Raw genomic sequence first — 11565 nt, 5'->3', positions numbered from 1 at the left:
GCAATATAAAATGTGTATCTTGCTGTATATCGTGGTCAAAATATTTGAAAGCTAAGTTTCAAACCTACCAGATGACATGTCAGCAGAGCTGAAAGCATGAATTATTTAAGAATATTCATTATCAAGGAAAACAAAATATATGTTAAATACATTGCTTAACTTTTCTAAACAAATCCGGTGTAACACATTTTTTCCACCTTCTTCTCAGATCTTGAGTCCCTTAGGTTTACATGCAGATTGGGCAGAAGTCAGGACCCAGGAATGAGAAACCATACGTCACTAACCAGTTTCATTCTTCTGGGACTGACAGATGACCCTCAACGACAGATTCTGATTTTTATATTTCTACTTATCACCTACATGTTGGGTGTAACTGGAAACCTGACCATCATCATTCTCATATTAATGGATTCTCACCTTAAAACTGCAATGTACTTTTTTCTCCAAAAATTTTCCTCCTTAGCAATCTCACTCACTTCTGCCTGCATTCCTAGATCCTTGTACAGTGTAGCAACAGGTGATAGGACTATTACCTGTAATGCTTGTGCATGCCAACTGGTTTTTACATATCTTTTCGGAGCAAGAGAATTTTTTCTCCTTGCCGCCATGTCCTTTGATCGATACACGGCCATCTGCAAACCCCTGCATTACATGACCATCATGAACCACAGGATCTGCAAAAGGCCAATCTTCTGCTGTTGGATGACTACTTTGTTGGTCATACTCCCACCACTTAGCTTGGGACTGGACCTGGAATTCTGTGACTCTAATGCCATTGACCACTTTGCCTGTGATGCTAATCCTATCCTGAAGATGTCATGCTCAGATACATGGTTCATTGAGCAGATGGTTCTTGTCTGCTGTGTTAATCTTCATTAGGACTCTTGTGTGTGTGATTTTGTCCTACCTATATATCATCGAACGATTCTAAGATTCCCCTCTGCCCAGCAAAGGACTAAAGCTTTTCCTACCTGTTCTTCCCACGATTGTAGTTTCTATCACCGATGGCAGCTGTATCTTTGTCTATATCAAACCTTCGGCAAAAGATGAAATGGCTATTAATAAGGGAGTATTTATGCTTACTACTTCCATTTCCCCCATGTTAAATCCATTTATTTATACTCTGAGGAACAAACAAGTGAAACAAGCCTTTAATGACTTAGTCAAAAGATTTACATTGCTCTCAAAGAAATAGGGGAATGTTGAAGTCAGGATCCTGACGCACGTTTTCTTCACTTTTTATCCTATTTTGTCTTGATCTAGATTTGGGTTTCCATTCAGTACTGTCACTGATCAAGTCACCTTTTGCATCTCCTTATAAGCCAGCCTCTTTGAGAATGATAACCTTTACTAAGAAAAAAATGAGAACAGTTGTTTTAGGAAATCTAAGAGTGACCTCTCAACCTTCCCTTACCAATGCTGAAATTTATCATAAAATATTGGTGCAATAGTGCACATCATTCCTCCAGAAAAAAACCTACTCAAGAAGAGAAATAATGTTAAAAAGAATCAATACTTTTTCTGAGTGTAACAGCAAAAAAAAAATTCAAAAACTCAAAATATATTTTAAAACAAGGAATAAAATTTCAAAAGAGCATTTACAGATGAAGCTTTAAAACCACAAGATTCACATATTTTATTGAATGAATCCAATCCAATATCAAAGTTATGTAAAAATTGCCAAAAGGGATATGAATTAAATTAAGATGAAAGAAGAAATGTATTGGTACCTCCCATTAAAGAATTAAAAGCCTGCATTGAAATTACATAAAACAGATTGATACTGATGTACTAAATGAAATGTTAAAGTCTTGAACGTAGGGTACTTAAATTAAGCAAACAGATGGCAGCAGGAGCTAGGGAACTATTGGGCTAGAAGAACGTTAAGTAAATGACCAGCAAGCCAGATATACTAGGAATAGAGAAAAGAGAAACAGAATGTAATATGAATATTAATATCAATGAAATGATTTGCTTTTAAAAACGAAATCTTTAGACATTTCAAGAGTCCAAAATATGCATCTAATGATAACTCTCAAAGAACTATCAGCGTTTAATTACTCGTTCAATTCTTCACCAACTTCCACTTGTACAGTCCAACATATTAAAACTTCTTTGATCCTTGTTCTTTTACTTCAGGCCATTGCTCATATTGTGGCGTTTGTAAGCAGGAATTCCCTCTACCTTCCCGCCCCGCCTTTTTCAACTACCCAATCCCCGGAGTCTTCCAATTGAAATGCCATTTCCACAAGGAATCTTGCTTACTTTGTCTTACTGTTCCACCACCACCACTACACCAAGCCTGGTCAGTCCTACCGATTAGACTCCTATCACCACCTAGCTCCTGCACCCAGAACTCACCAAACTACAATGTCATATTTACTTGTCTTTATTCTACTCTAAATGGTAAATGCCTCGGAGAATGTCTGTCTGTACGAGAAATTCTAGAATGGTTTATGCCTGGCATCTAGACAAATATTAGTTAACATAACAGATAATCTCCCAATATGGTGATTTGGTACTTCTGACAATGCAAAGACAGAATTTTTATGTGAAGATAAAAAATACAAACATAGGGGCACTTGGGTGGCTCAGTCGTTAAGCGTCTGCCTTCCGCTCAGGGCGTGATCCTGGCTTCTGGGATTGAGCCCCGCATCAGGCTCCTCTGCTGAGAGCCTGCTTCTCCCTCTCCCACTCCCCCTGCTTGTGTTCCCTCTCTCGCTGGCTGTCTCTCTGTCAAAATAAATAAATAAAATCTTTAAAAAAATACAAACGTAGCATTTAACATGAATCTGTGAACAAAGGATGAAAGAAAGGCATGGCTATCCTGTTAAAATGTTTACTTTTAAATTTCTGAATGAAGTAGAATGAAAGCCAAAATTTTTTGACAATTTATAATACTGATAAACCTGAAAATATCCCTACATGTTATATTTATAGTTATAATTTATACTGGAGAATTGTAGACGAATCAAAGTTAGAGAAATGAATTATTGCTAACAAGTGATAGAACTAGGATTCAAAGCTAGTTTTATTGATTTTTGAAAGACCCTTTTTGTTCAAGTAAACTTGAACAAACCTTCTCCAGAGGCAGCAAGATGATTTCAAGGGACATCCCAAGAAATAGCTTCTAGTACTAAAACGGAGAAAGGTATACATCATAGATAATGTACAAGGATAAAAGTAACATGTAATGCATTTTGTATATATACACACATACCTTATTAATACTGTTAATAATAAATGATATTAATTATTATAATTGGATAATATACTATAAAAACTATAAGATTAAATTAAAAAATCAAATTACCAATATATAGGCATAAAGAGCAAGTGAGAATAGAAAAAGAAGTAATAGCAAGAGCAGAGGGAAAAAGGAAAAATGGCCTTGTAATCTGGGTCTTCAGCTTCACTGAGGAAAGCCTGGTTCTGGGCATTTTTCTTGGTGGTAATCATCTGTTCCACGACAGAGCCTCCTACTGTGAGTCCGTGAAGAGACTCAAGGGCCCTGCATGGATATCTCAAGATTTTAGAGTGCTTAAGAGAGAGATTCTCTAAGTTCAGTCCCCAAAGTGGACCAAAAATGTTTGGCGGCTTTCCAAATTTCAACCAGGCAGAAGTATTTGAGCAGCTATCCTCACCCTATAGTTATGGTTTTACTTCAGATTTCTAAAATATTTATCTTCTCTGATTTTTCTGTAAGAACTTATGCTACTAATTCATCAGCTTAAATCTAGGAGGTATATATGCTTCAGTTAAGATTTAATCTTTGCTTTTTTCTCCATGTGGAAGTTTCTTTAGCCTACCTACACCACTTAGATGGGGGGAATAGAGTTTAACTTCTGATTATCAAGTGCTCAGTGATCTCAATTTATATAACTGTTATCACACCATGATTTCTGACTTCTTTAACCAGAGGTGAAAAATCATTTTCTATACAAGTCTGTTTTATCCTCTGGGCTCACAGCTTGGTGACATATGTAAATGGTATCCATGATACTGGTTTTCCAAACCATATTATTTAACCACACATTTCCTCAATATGTGTTCCAAACAAATTGAGAAATAGGCACGGCAGTCAGATGAGTGTAAATATTTGCGTCATTCATGATAAAGGTAGATTGAAGAATAAGGCTAAGATGAGTTTCCTTAAACTGGCTTGATATACCTGCCAAATTAGAACCTGACCTTTCTGAAATCACTAGGTGAGGACATGCTACCCTCCTGAGCTAACTCAGTGGCAAATGCAGAAACAGGGCAGCATGTTTGCCTTACGGGTAGCCAGTCATGAACAATGATTTTTTTTTTTTTGGAGATTACTTTTCAACTTTATTGAGGTATAATTAACATATAAAATTATAAAATATTTAAAATGTACATTGTGATTATATTATATACAAGTACATTATAAGAGGCATGTATATATAATATATATTATATTATATATATTTTTCTCATCTAGTTAATTGAAACACCTATCACTTCACATATTTATCTTGTGTGTGTGTGAGAACATTTAAATTCAACTCTCTGAACAAAATTCAATTATAAAGTGTTATCAACTATAGTCATCATGTTATACAATAGATTCTCAGACCTATTCATCTTATAGCTGAATGTTTGTACATTTTTACCAATCTCTCCTAATCCCCTCACCTCCCAGCCCCCCACAACCACTTTCTACTCTGTTTCTAAGTGGGTTTGACTTTCTTTTGGATTCCACATCTAAGTGATACAATGCAGTATTTGTCTTTATCTATCTGGCTTATTTTACTTACCATAATGCTCTCAAGGTCTGTTCACGTTGTCACAGATGGCATGATTTTTATCCCAATCTCAACAAGCAGATAAATTTTGTAGAAAATGATCCAGTAATCTAGGTACTCAAGCCATTCTCAAATGGGAATTGAGACAAAAGGAGACGAGATGCAATAATTGACAGGTTCCATAATTATCAACATTTAGAAGTATTTTTCTCTATCACCCCCACACTCTTATATTTTTTTTTTTTAAAGATTTTATTTATTTATTTGACAGAGAGAGCAAGAGAGCACATGCAGCAGGAACAGCAGAGGGAGAGGGAGAAGCAGGCTCCCCAGCAAGCAGGGAGCCCACTGTGGGGCTCGATCCCAGGATCTTGGGATCATGACCTGAGTCAAAGGCAGATACTTAACCATCTGAGCCACCCAGGCACCCCCACTCTTTTATGTTTTGAGCAGCATTGCATCTTATACCGTTTCACCTATAAATTCGTTGCATTTACCCACAAGTTTATCAGTAAGTATATCTAAGTGCAAATAAAATTTTCTTTTACCTACTGTCATGCCAATATCAGCATCAATAAATCATAATAGACTTTCATATTCCATATGTATTCACATTTCACCTTTTCACATAAAGATGTCTTGTTTTGTGTGTTTGTTTTCACAGTTAAGATGTTGGAATCAAAATCCAAACAAAATCCACACATTGTATTTGGTTGTTATGTTACAACTTTTTAAAATTCCCTTACAGTCCTTTCATTTTTACCCCTTGCATTGATGGAGAAATGACATCATTCGTAGTGTACAATGTCCTTGATTACTCAAATGATTGCTTCCTGATGGTATCACTTAACTTGTTTTTATTTCACCCAATTACTTCTTATATGCTAATTGTATTTAATTATTGATTAGATTTAGATTCATATTTTTAGGAAAAAGTTGATAGGTGAGGCTGTATGCTTTCTATTGCATTACGTTATGAGCCTTATAGTCTGCTTGACCTACTCTTAGTAATACTTAGATTGATCAGTGTGTCGGTATTGTCAGTCTAATATCTCTATTATAAATACCACCATCCATATTTCACAAATGATTTTTAGCACATACTAATGCATTGTCTAGATCCATTATTACAGTAAGATGTCCAAACCATTGTACCCTTCAGTAACTCAGCGGTAGAGTGGAGGAGTGTAGGTTTAAAGAGGTCCAAACCATCGTTTTCTTTTGTATTTTTGTGAATCCACAACTTTTTTGATAAGCTATTTGATTACCTGAAGTACAGGCAGACCGGATAAACATTTGGTTCCTCCCCTCCTTCATCAATGTTTTGGGGGTAGTAATTTGATGTTCTAGCAACTTCCACTGATGATCAATTTCCTTTTGTAATGTATACATACATAGGCTTTTATTTGATATGTTTCAATACGTTACATTCATTATTATATTTTTATGGTCAGATTTTTCCATTTTAGGCTTGTAGGTATGATCCAAATTGGTTCCTGTGTCCTTATGATTTTTTCGCTTCCTTTCCTTCTGGCACAAAAAAAATGTTCCAGGCTTAGTTCATATGATTCCTACCCCTAAGCTGGAAACAACTCTTTCTCCAAGAAGTCCTAGTTCCTTTCAGTGGGAAATAGTATCTAGAAACTACACAGTGCTACCAGAATTGCTTACAATCTAACATGAATAATTGGCCCCAATTAGGGTGAAAGAATTTACATCATTTAATTCAACAGGTTTAGTTTCTGTCTTAAAATGCTCAGAGAATGGACTCTATCTTCATAGTTCTATCTATTAATAAGTGGCTCAGTATAATGGATATATTTGCAAAACTTAGTAGCTGCTGTATTTTCTGTAATTAAGAATATGCTCATTATTATTATTAAATAACTATATAAGGCTCAGACTGCCTTAGGCGTAAGTATTCTACTTCTATACAGTGTTTATATCACATTTTTATATGCAGAATTAATTATTTGACTGCAAATACAGGTGATCTTGGAATCAATCCTAGATAATAAATACTTCTTCATATCTTGCATTGTAAAACTATCCCCACTCTTACTGTATGTGGAAATGTTCATTTGACTAACATTCAGATCTATTTGCTATAAAATGCACATTTGTCTTCTTTCTTTTAAACATATGGTGACTCAGGTCATCATATATGCTTTCATTTTTGTTCTACTAACAGAGCTAAATTTGTTAATAGCCTTGGATAGCTAGTTTTTAATCAAATTGTGTCTTCATCTCTAGAAAAACATGAATATAAGTTTTCCCTCTATTCTCATGATGATTTTAGTAATCAATCTTGAAATAATTTTAGAAAGTAACTAAGTATTTTAGTTATTTCTTTACAGAGCAGCTAGGTATAAATACACTAAAATTTAGAGCTTTAATTTTCATAGGCATTCTACAATATGTCAAATTTGTAAACTCTCGGGAGAAATATTTTGCACCTTATCTTTATTACTGACTAAATATTGGGTTATAGTATGGAATGTATTTTCAAACCCAGATCATCATATATACTTTCATTTTTGTTCTACTAACAGAGCTAAATTTGTTAACCTCACATAATAAGTTTCCAAGAGAGTAGGATCTAAGAAATATTTTTCCCTACTCTCAAATACTCTTATAGACCAATTCAAAATTACAAAGAACTATATAGGAGATTATACTATAAAGGACAAAATAGAAATTAAAATGCAAGTATTAATATGTTTTGTATAAGCCAACTCTCAACTAGATTTTAAAGGAAATATAATGATCTTTTGCAGAGACTCTGAATTTGACCTCTGACATTCATTTAATTTTTCCTTCAATAAGTTATAAACATTGGTCTTTATCTTAGGGAATTGGCATTAATGTTTTCAAATTTTCATTCTCACATTTCCTTCATTCAAAGTATAGTGATGCTTGACATTAAAATCAACTTGGTTAACAAGAAGAAAAATTTCCTACTGACTCCACTGACTTCGGAGAATTTATCCTGTATTGCTATTATTACCAGTAACATCACCAAAGCCTCAATTAGCTGGAATAGAATATTAAAATGCAATTTAGCATTATATGGGAAAATGATTATTGCATTCAAATAAGAAATGTTTTAGATAAAGAACATAGATTTATTTAATCAGGAAAATCCTGTGGAAGAGTTAGAATATACTTTAAGCTTTGAAGTAAGGCAATGAAATAATTTCTCACATAGCAATTCATTTCAGTGGCATAGGTAGACATTATCTCTTTCAGGAATTTAAAATTTTAGAATTTTAATTAAAAACTTTTTAATTAAAAATTTTCATTTGGGGTTATGTAGAATTTGATTATTATTATTGATTATTATTCATTTTTCTCATTCATGACATATATAAGGATCAAAATTTATTCTTACTGAAAGAAAAGTATTTTGTAAAATAAATTATAAATTATACTTTGACTTACTTTATAATTTCTGCAATCTGCCCACACATTAAAAAATGACACGAAATAGAATATTCTTCATAACATAAAGCTATTATCACTGCTACAAACATTCTATTTACATGCCAAGTTCCACAGGCATCTAACATGTACAGGCATCTAACTCATACAGAACCTCATTGAAAACATTTGTTTCATACAATATGATCTGTGAAAAATATCACATTTAAAATTCTGCATTTCTGAAATCAAGAAAGGAACAGATTTGTGGATAGAATTCCTAGCCAGAAATAATTGCATTGAAGGAGTCCCCAAGTGGGCTGAAATTGCTAACTTGAAAATATGCACAAAGTAAGAGAAAGTAAACCAAGGTTAACAGAGCAACATTTTTTTGGCACCTGGGGGGCTCAGTTAAGTGTCTGACTCTTGATTTTGGCTCAGGTTATGATTTCAGGGTCCTGGGCTGGAGCCCTGTGTTGGGCTCTGCCGTCAGCGGGAGTCTGCTTGAGATTCTCTCTCTCCCTCTCCCTCTGCCCCTTCCCCCCTGCTCTCTCTCTCTTTCAAATAAATAAATAAATCTTTAAAAAAATAAAAGGGCAACATGTTAATTCATTTTCTCCCTTTGTACTTTTTAGAACTTTCTCATTTGTTTGAAGCAAATAAAACTTTCTGGACCATGTCCTTAAAGGCCTGTTTCACTTGCTGGTTCCTTAGTGTATAAATAAAGGGATTCAATAAGGGGGCAACTGAGGTATTGAGCAAGCTACTCCTTTGCTTAAAGTCACTCTGTCATTTGCTGATGGTTTTATGTACATGAAGATGCAGCTACCATAAGAGATGGAAACTACAATCATGTGGGAAGAACAGGTAGAAAAGGCTTTAGTCCTTTGCTGAGCAGAAGGGAATTTGAGAATTGTCTTGATAATGTAGCCATAGGAGAGAATCACTAACATCAATGTGACCATTAGTGTCACCACAGCCAAGAAAAAGGACATTAGCTCTAGAAAATGTGTATCTGAACAAGAGATCTGCAGGATGGGAGAAGAATCACAAATAAAATGATCAATGACATTGGAAGCACAGAATTCCAGCTTGAGTCCCAAGATGATTGGAGGAAAGGTGATCAGGAATCCAGTTACCCAAGAGCTGAGTACAAGTTGGTAGCAAACTTTGTTGCTCATGACGGTGGTATAGTGCAGAGGTTTACATAGAGCCACGTAACGGTCATAGGACATAGCAGCCAGAAGGTAAAATTCAGTTACTCCCAGAAAGATAAAAAAAAATAACTGAGTCATACAACTCATATAGGAAATAGTTCTGTCCTTTGTCACAAGGCTCACCAGGAACCGTGGAATACAAACAGTTGTGAATGAAATTTCTAAAAAGGAGAAATTCCTTAGGAAGAAATACATGGGTGTCTTCAGGTGGAAATCCAGCAGAGTGAGAATGATGATGGTTAAGTTTCCTGTCACACTCAACAAGTAGGTAAAAAATAGAAAGAGGAAAATTACAACCTGCAATTCAGGGTCATCTGTCAGACCCAAAAGAATGAACTCTGTCTTCATTGAATGGTTCCTCATTTCTCTCTTGTGGGTTTTAACAAAGCTAGATAAAAAGAGTTTAAAAAATCGTCAAGATTCGCTAGTAGAGTCAATAAAAAGGAAAAAGGAGAGAGAGAAGCTAACATTCATTGATCACCAGCAACGTACCATGCACTGTATTTGGAGATTTACATAAATTTTCTTACTAATATCTCCAACAACCTTCTTTGAGCAGAGTATGACAATCCTCATTTCTTAGAGAAGGAAACTGAGGCTCAGATTAGAGTCTGTCTACGGTGTATATCTAAATGTTGGGCTTTCTAAAGTTGGAAAATCTTTAACAAAGATAAAAGCCCAACACACAACCCAGACAATTCATTTGAATACCTTGGGTAAGATCTAGGCATTTATATTTCTACAACGTTTACAGGTTCATAGCCAACTTGGGAAGTATTGTGTTAGTAATTCAATTGGGAACTGAATCCTGAGTCATTTAAATACTACACCTTAGTTCTTTTTAATTTTATCATACTGAATATCCATTATAGGCTTTAGTACATGAATTGATTTCAGAATATTCATTAATTCACTTAAATTCTATGGAAATTGTGTGGAAGAGGGCACACAATTTTTGTTAGAAAGGTCACATGACATGTTTAAGACTCATTTACAGTATATTGTATTGCTTCATGAATGGCAGCAGTAAGAACATAATTCAAAATCTATGCCAATTGGGTGTGAAATCAGAAAATTGCAGATGGGCCTGAAAAGCATAGAAGACAGTCACAGCATCTTCGAGTTAAAGGAGATTTTATAGATCATTTGTCCAGTCTTGACATAAAACTGAAATCCTCTCTTCAAAAGTAAGGAAGGGATCTACTTATTCAGGTTTTACTTTTAAGACTGCGATTATGATTATGATAGCTTTTAAGTGTAAGAAAAACTTTAGATCGTAAATAAATATAAACAAAGGGAGAAATAGTCCTGTAAATTAAAAAACGTACAAACTCTTGCAACCACAGTTTAGATAGCAGTTTTCAACACCCTTTAACATTTTAGAAATTAGCTATATTGTTTGTACGATCTATACTGAGAGTTGTCTTCCTCCTCCTCCTCCTTCAGAATGTTTTGTAGATCCTTTGCATTATTTCCTTATGGGGTTTCCCATTAACATGATCCCTAAGGGACAAAACCAAAATACAAATAAGCAAAAACAAAGTGCATTTTTTTTTCTTTAGAATTACCTTTATCTGTGAAACTTTGGACTGCTGGTAATGACTTTCTTTCTTAATATGGTCAACTATTCAGCTGTCTTTTAAAATTACCATATCCCTAAAATTTTCTCCCATTTTGTTTATTACTTTTTTGCAGTTCTCATGTCAAAATTTATGCCTGCCCAGAAAAATTATGTATTGCTTCTTTAATAGTTTTCTTCTAGTTTGATTTAAAAAAATAAAATTTGACCTAGTCCAGAGAGTTGTCTGAATATCACAGTGATTTCCTGAATCAAGTGAGAAAGTATTTAAATTAGTTCATGGTATCTTCTGTCTAAAGCTGCTTTGTGTTTATTGGCTGATAAATGGAAATAATGTATTCCTTTTCACAACTATTGTCTTGTAATCACCGTCTTCATAATTACTATATTTTATATTAATAAATGGAAAAATAGCTAAGAAGGTATAATCAGACAAAAATAAGTTGATAACTAAAATGTGGCAAAATAATGATCATAGAGTGAAGATTTCTCTTTCTAGAGATCATTTCATTAGTCTTTTTTTCTCAATTTATACATTGCTATATTAAGCTTAAATAATTAATAAAAAAAGCAATGGACA

General features: G+C 34.3%; 2 pseudogenes; one reads left to right on the top strand and one right to left on the bottom strand.

The window, feature by feature from the left end:
• Positions 1–261: 261 nt before the first annotated feature.
• LOC113255933 (olfactory receptor 6C2-like) lies at positions 262–1195 on the top strand (annotated as a pseudogene).
• Positions 1196–8831: 7636 nt separating this feature from the next.
• LOC113255934 (olfactory receptor 6C6-like) lies at positions 8832–9769 on the bottom strand (annotated as a pseudogene).
• Positions 9770–11565: the final 1796 nt, after the last annotated feature.

The sequence above is a fragment of the Ursus arctos genome, unplaced genomic scaffold, assembly GCF_023065955.2.
Source record: "Ursus arctos isolate Adak ecotype North America unplaced genomic scaffold, UrsArc2.0 scaffold_21, whole genome shotgun sequence".
In the NCBI taxonomy this organism is placed as follows: Eukaryota; Metazoa; Chordata; class Mammalia; order Carnivora; family Ursidae; genus Ursus; species Ursus arctos.
Note: the sequence above shows the minus strand (reverse complement) of the source record. Positions and strands in the feature narration are given on the sequence as shown.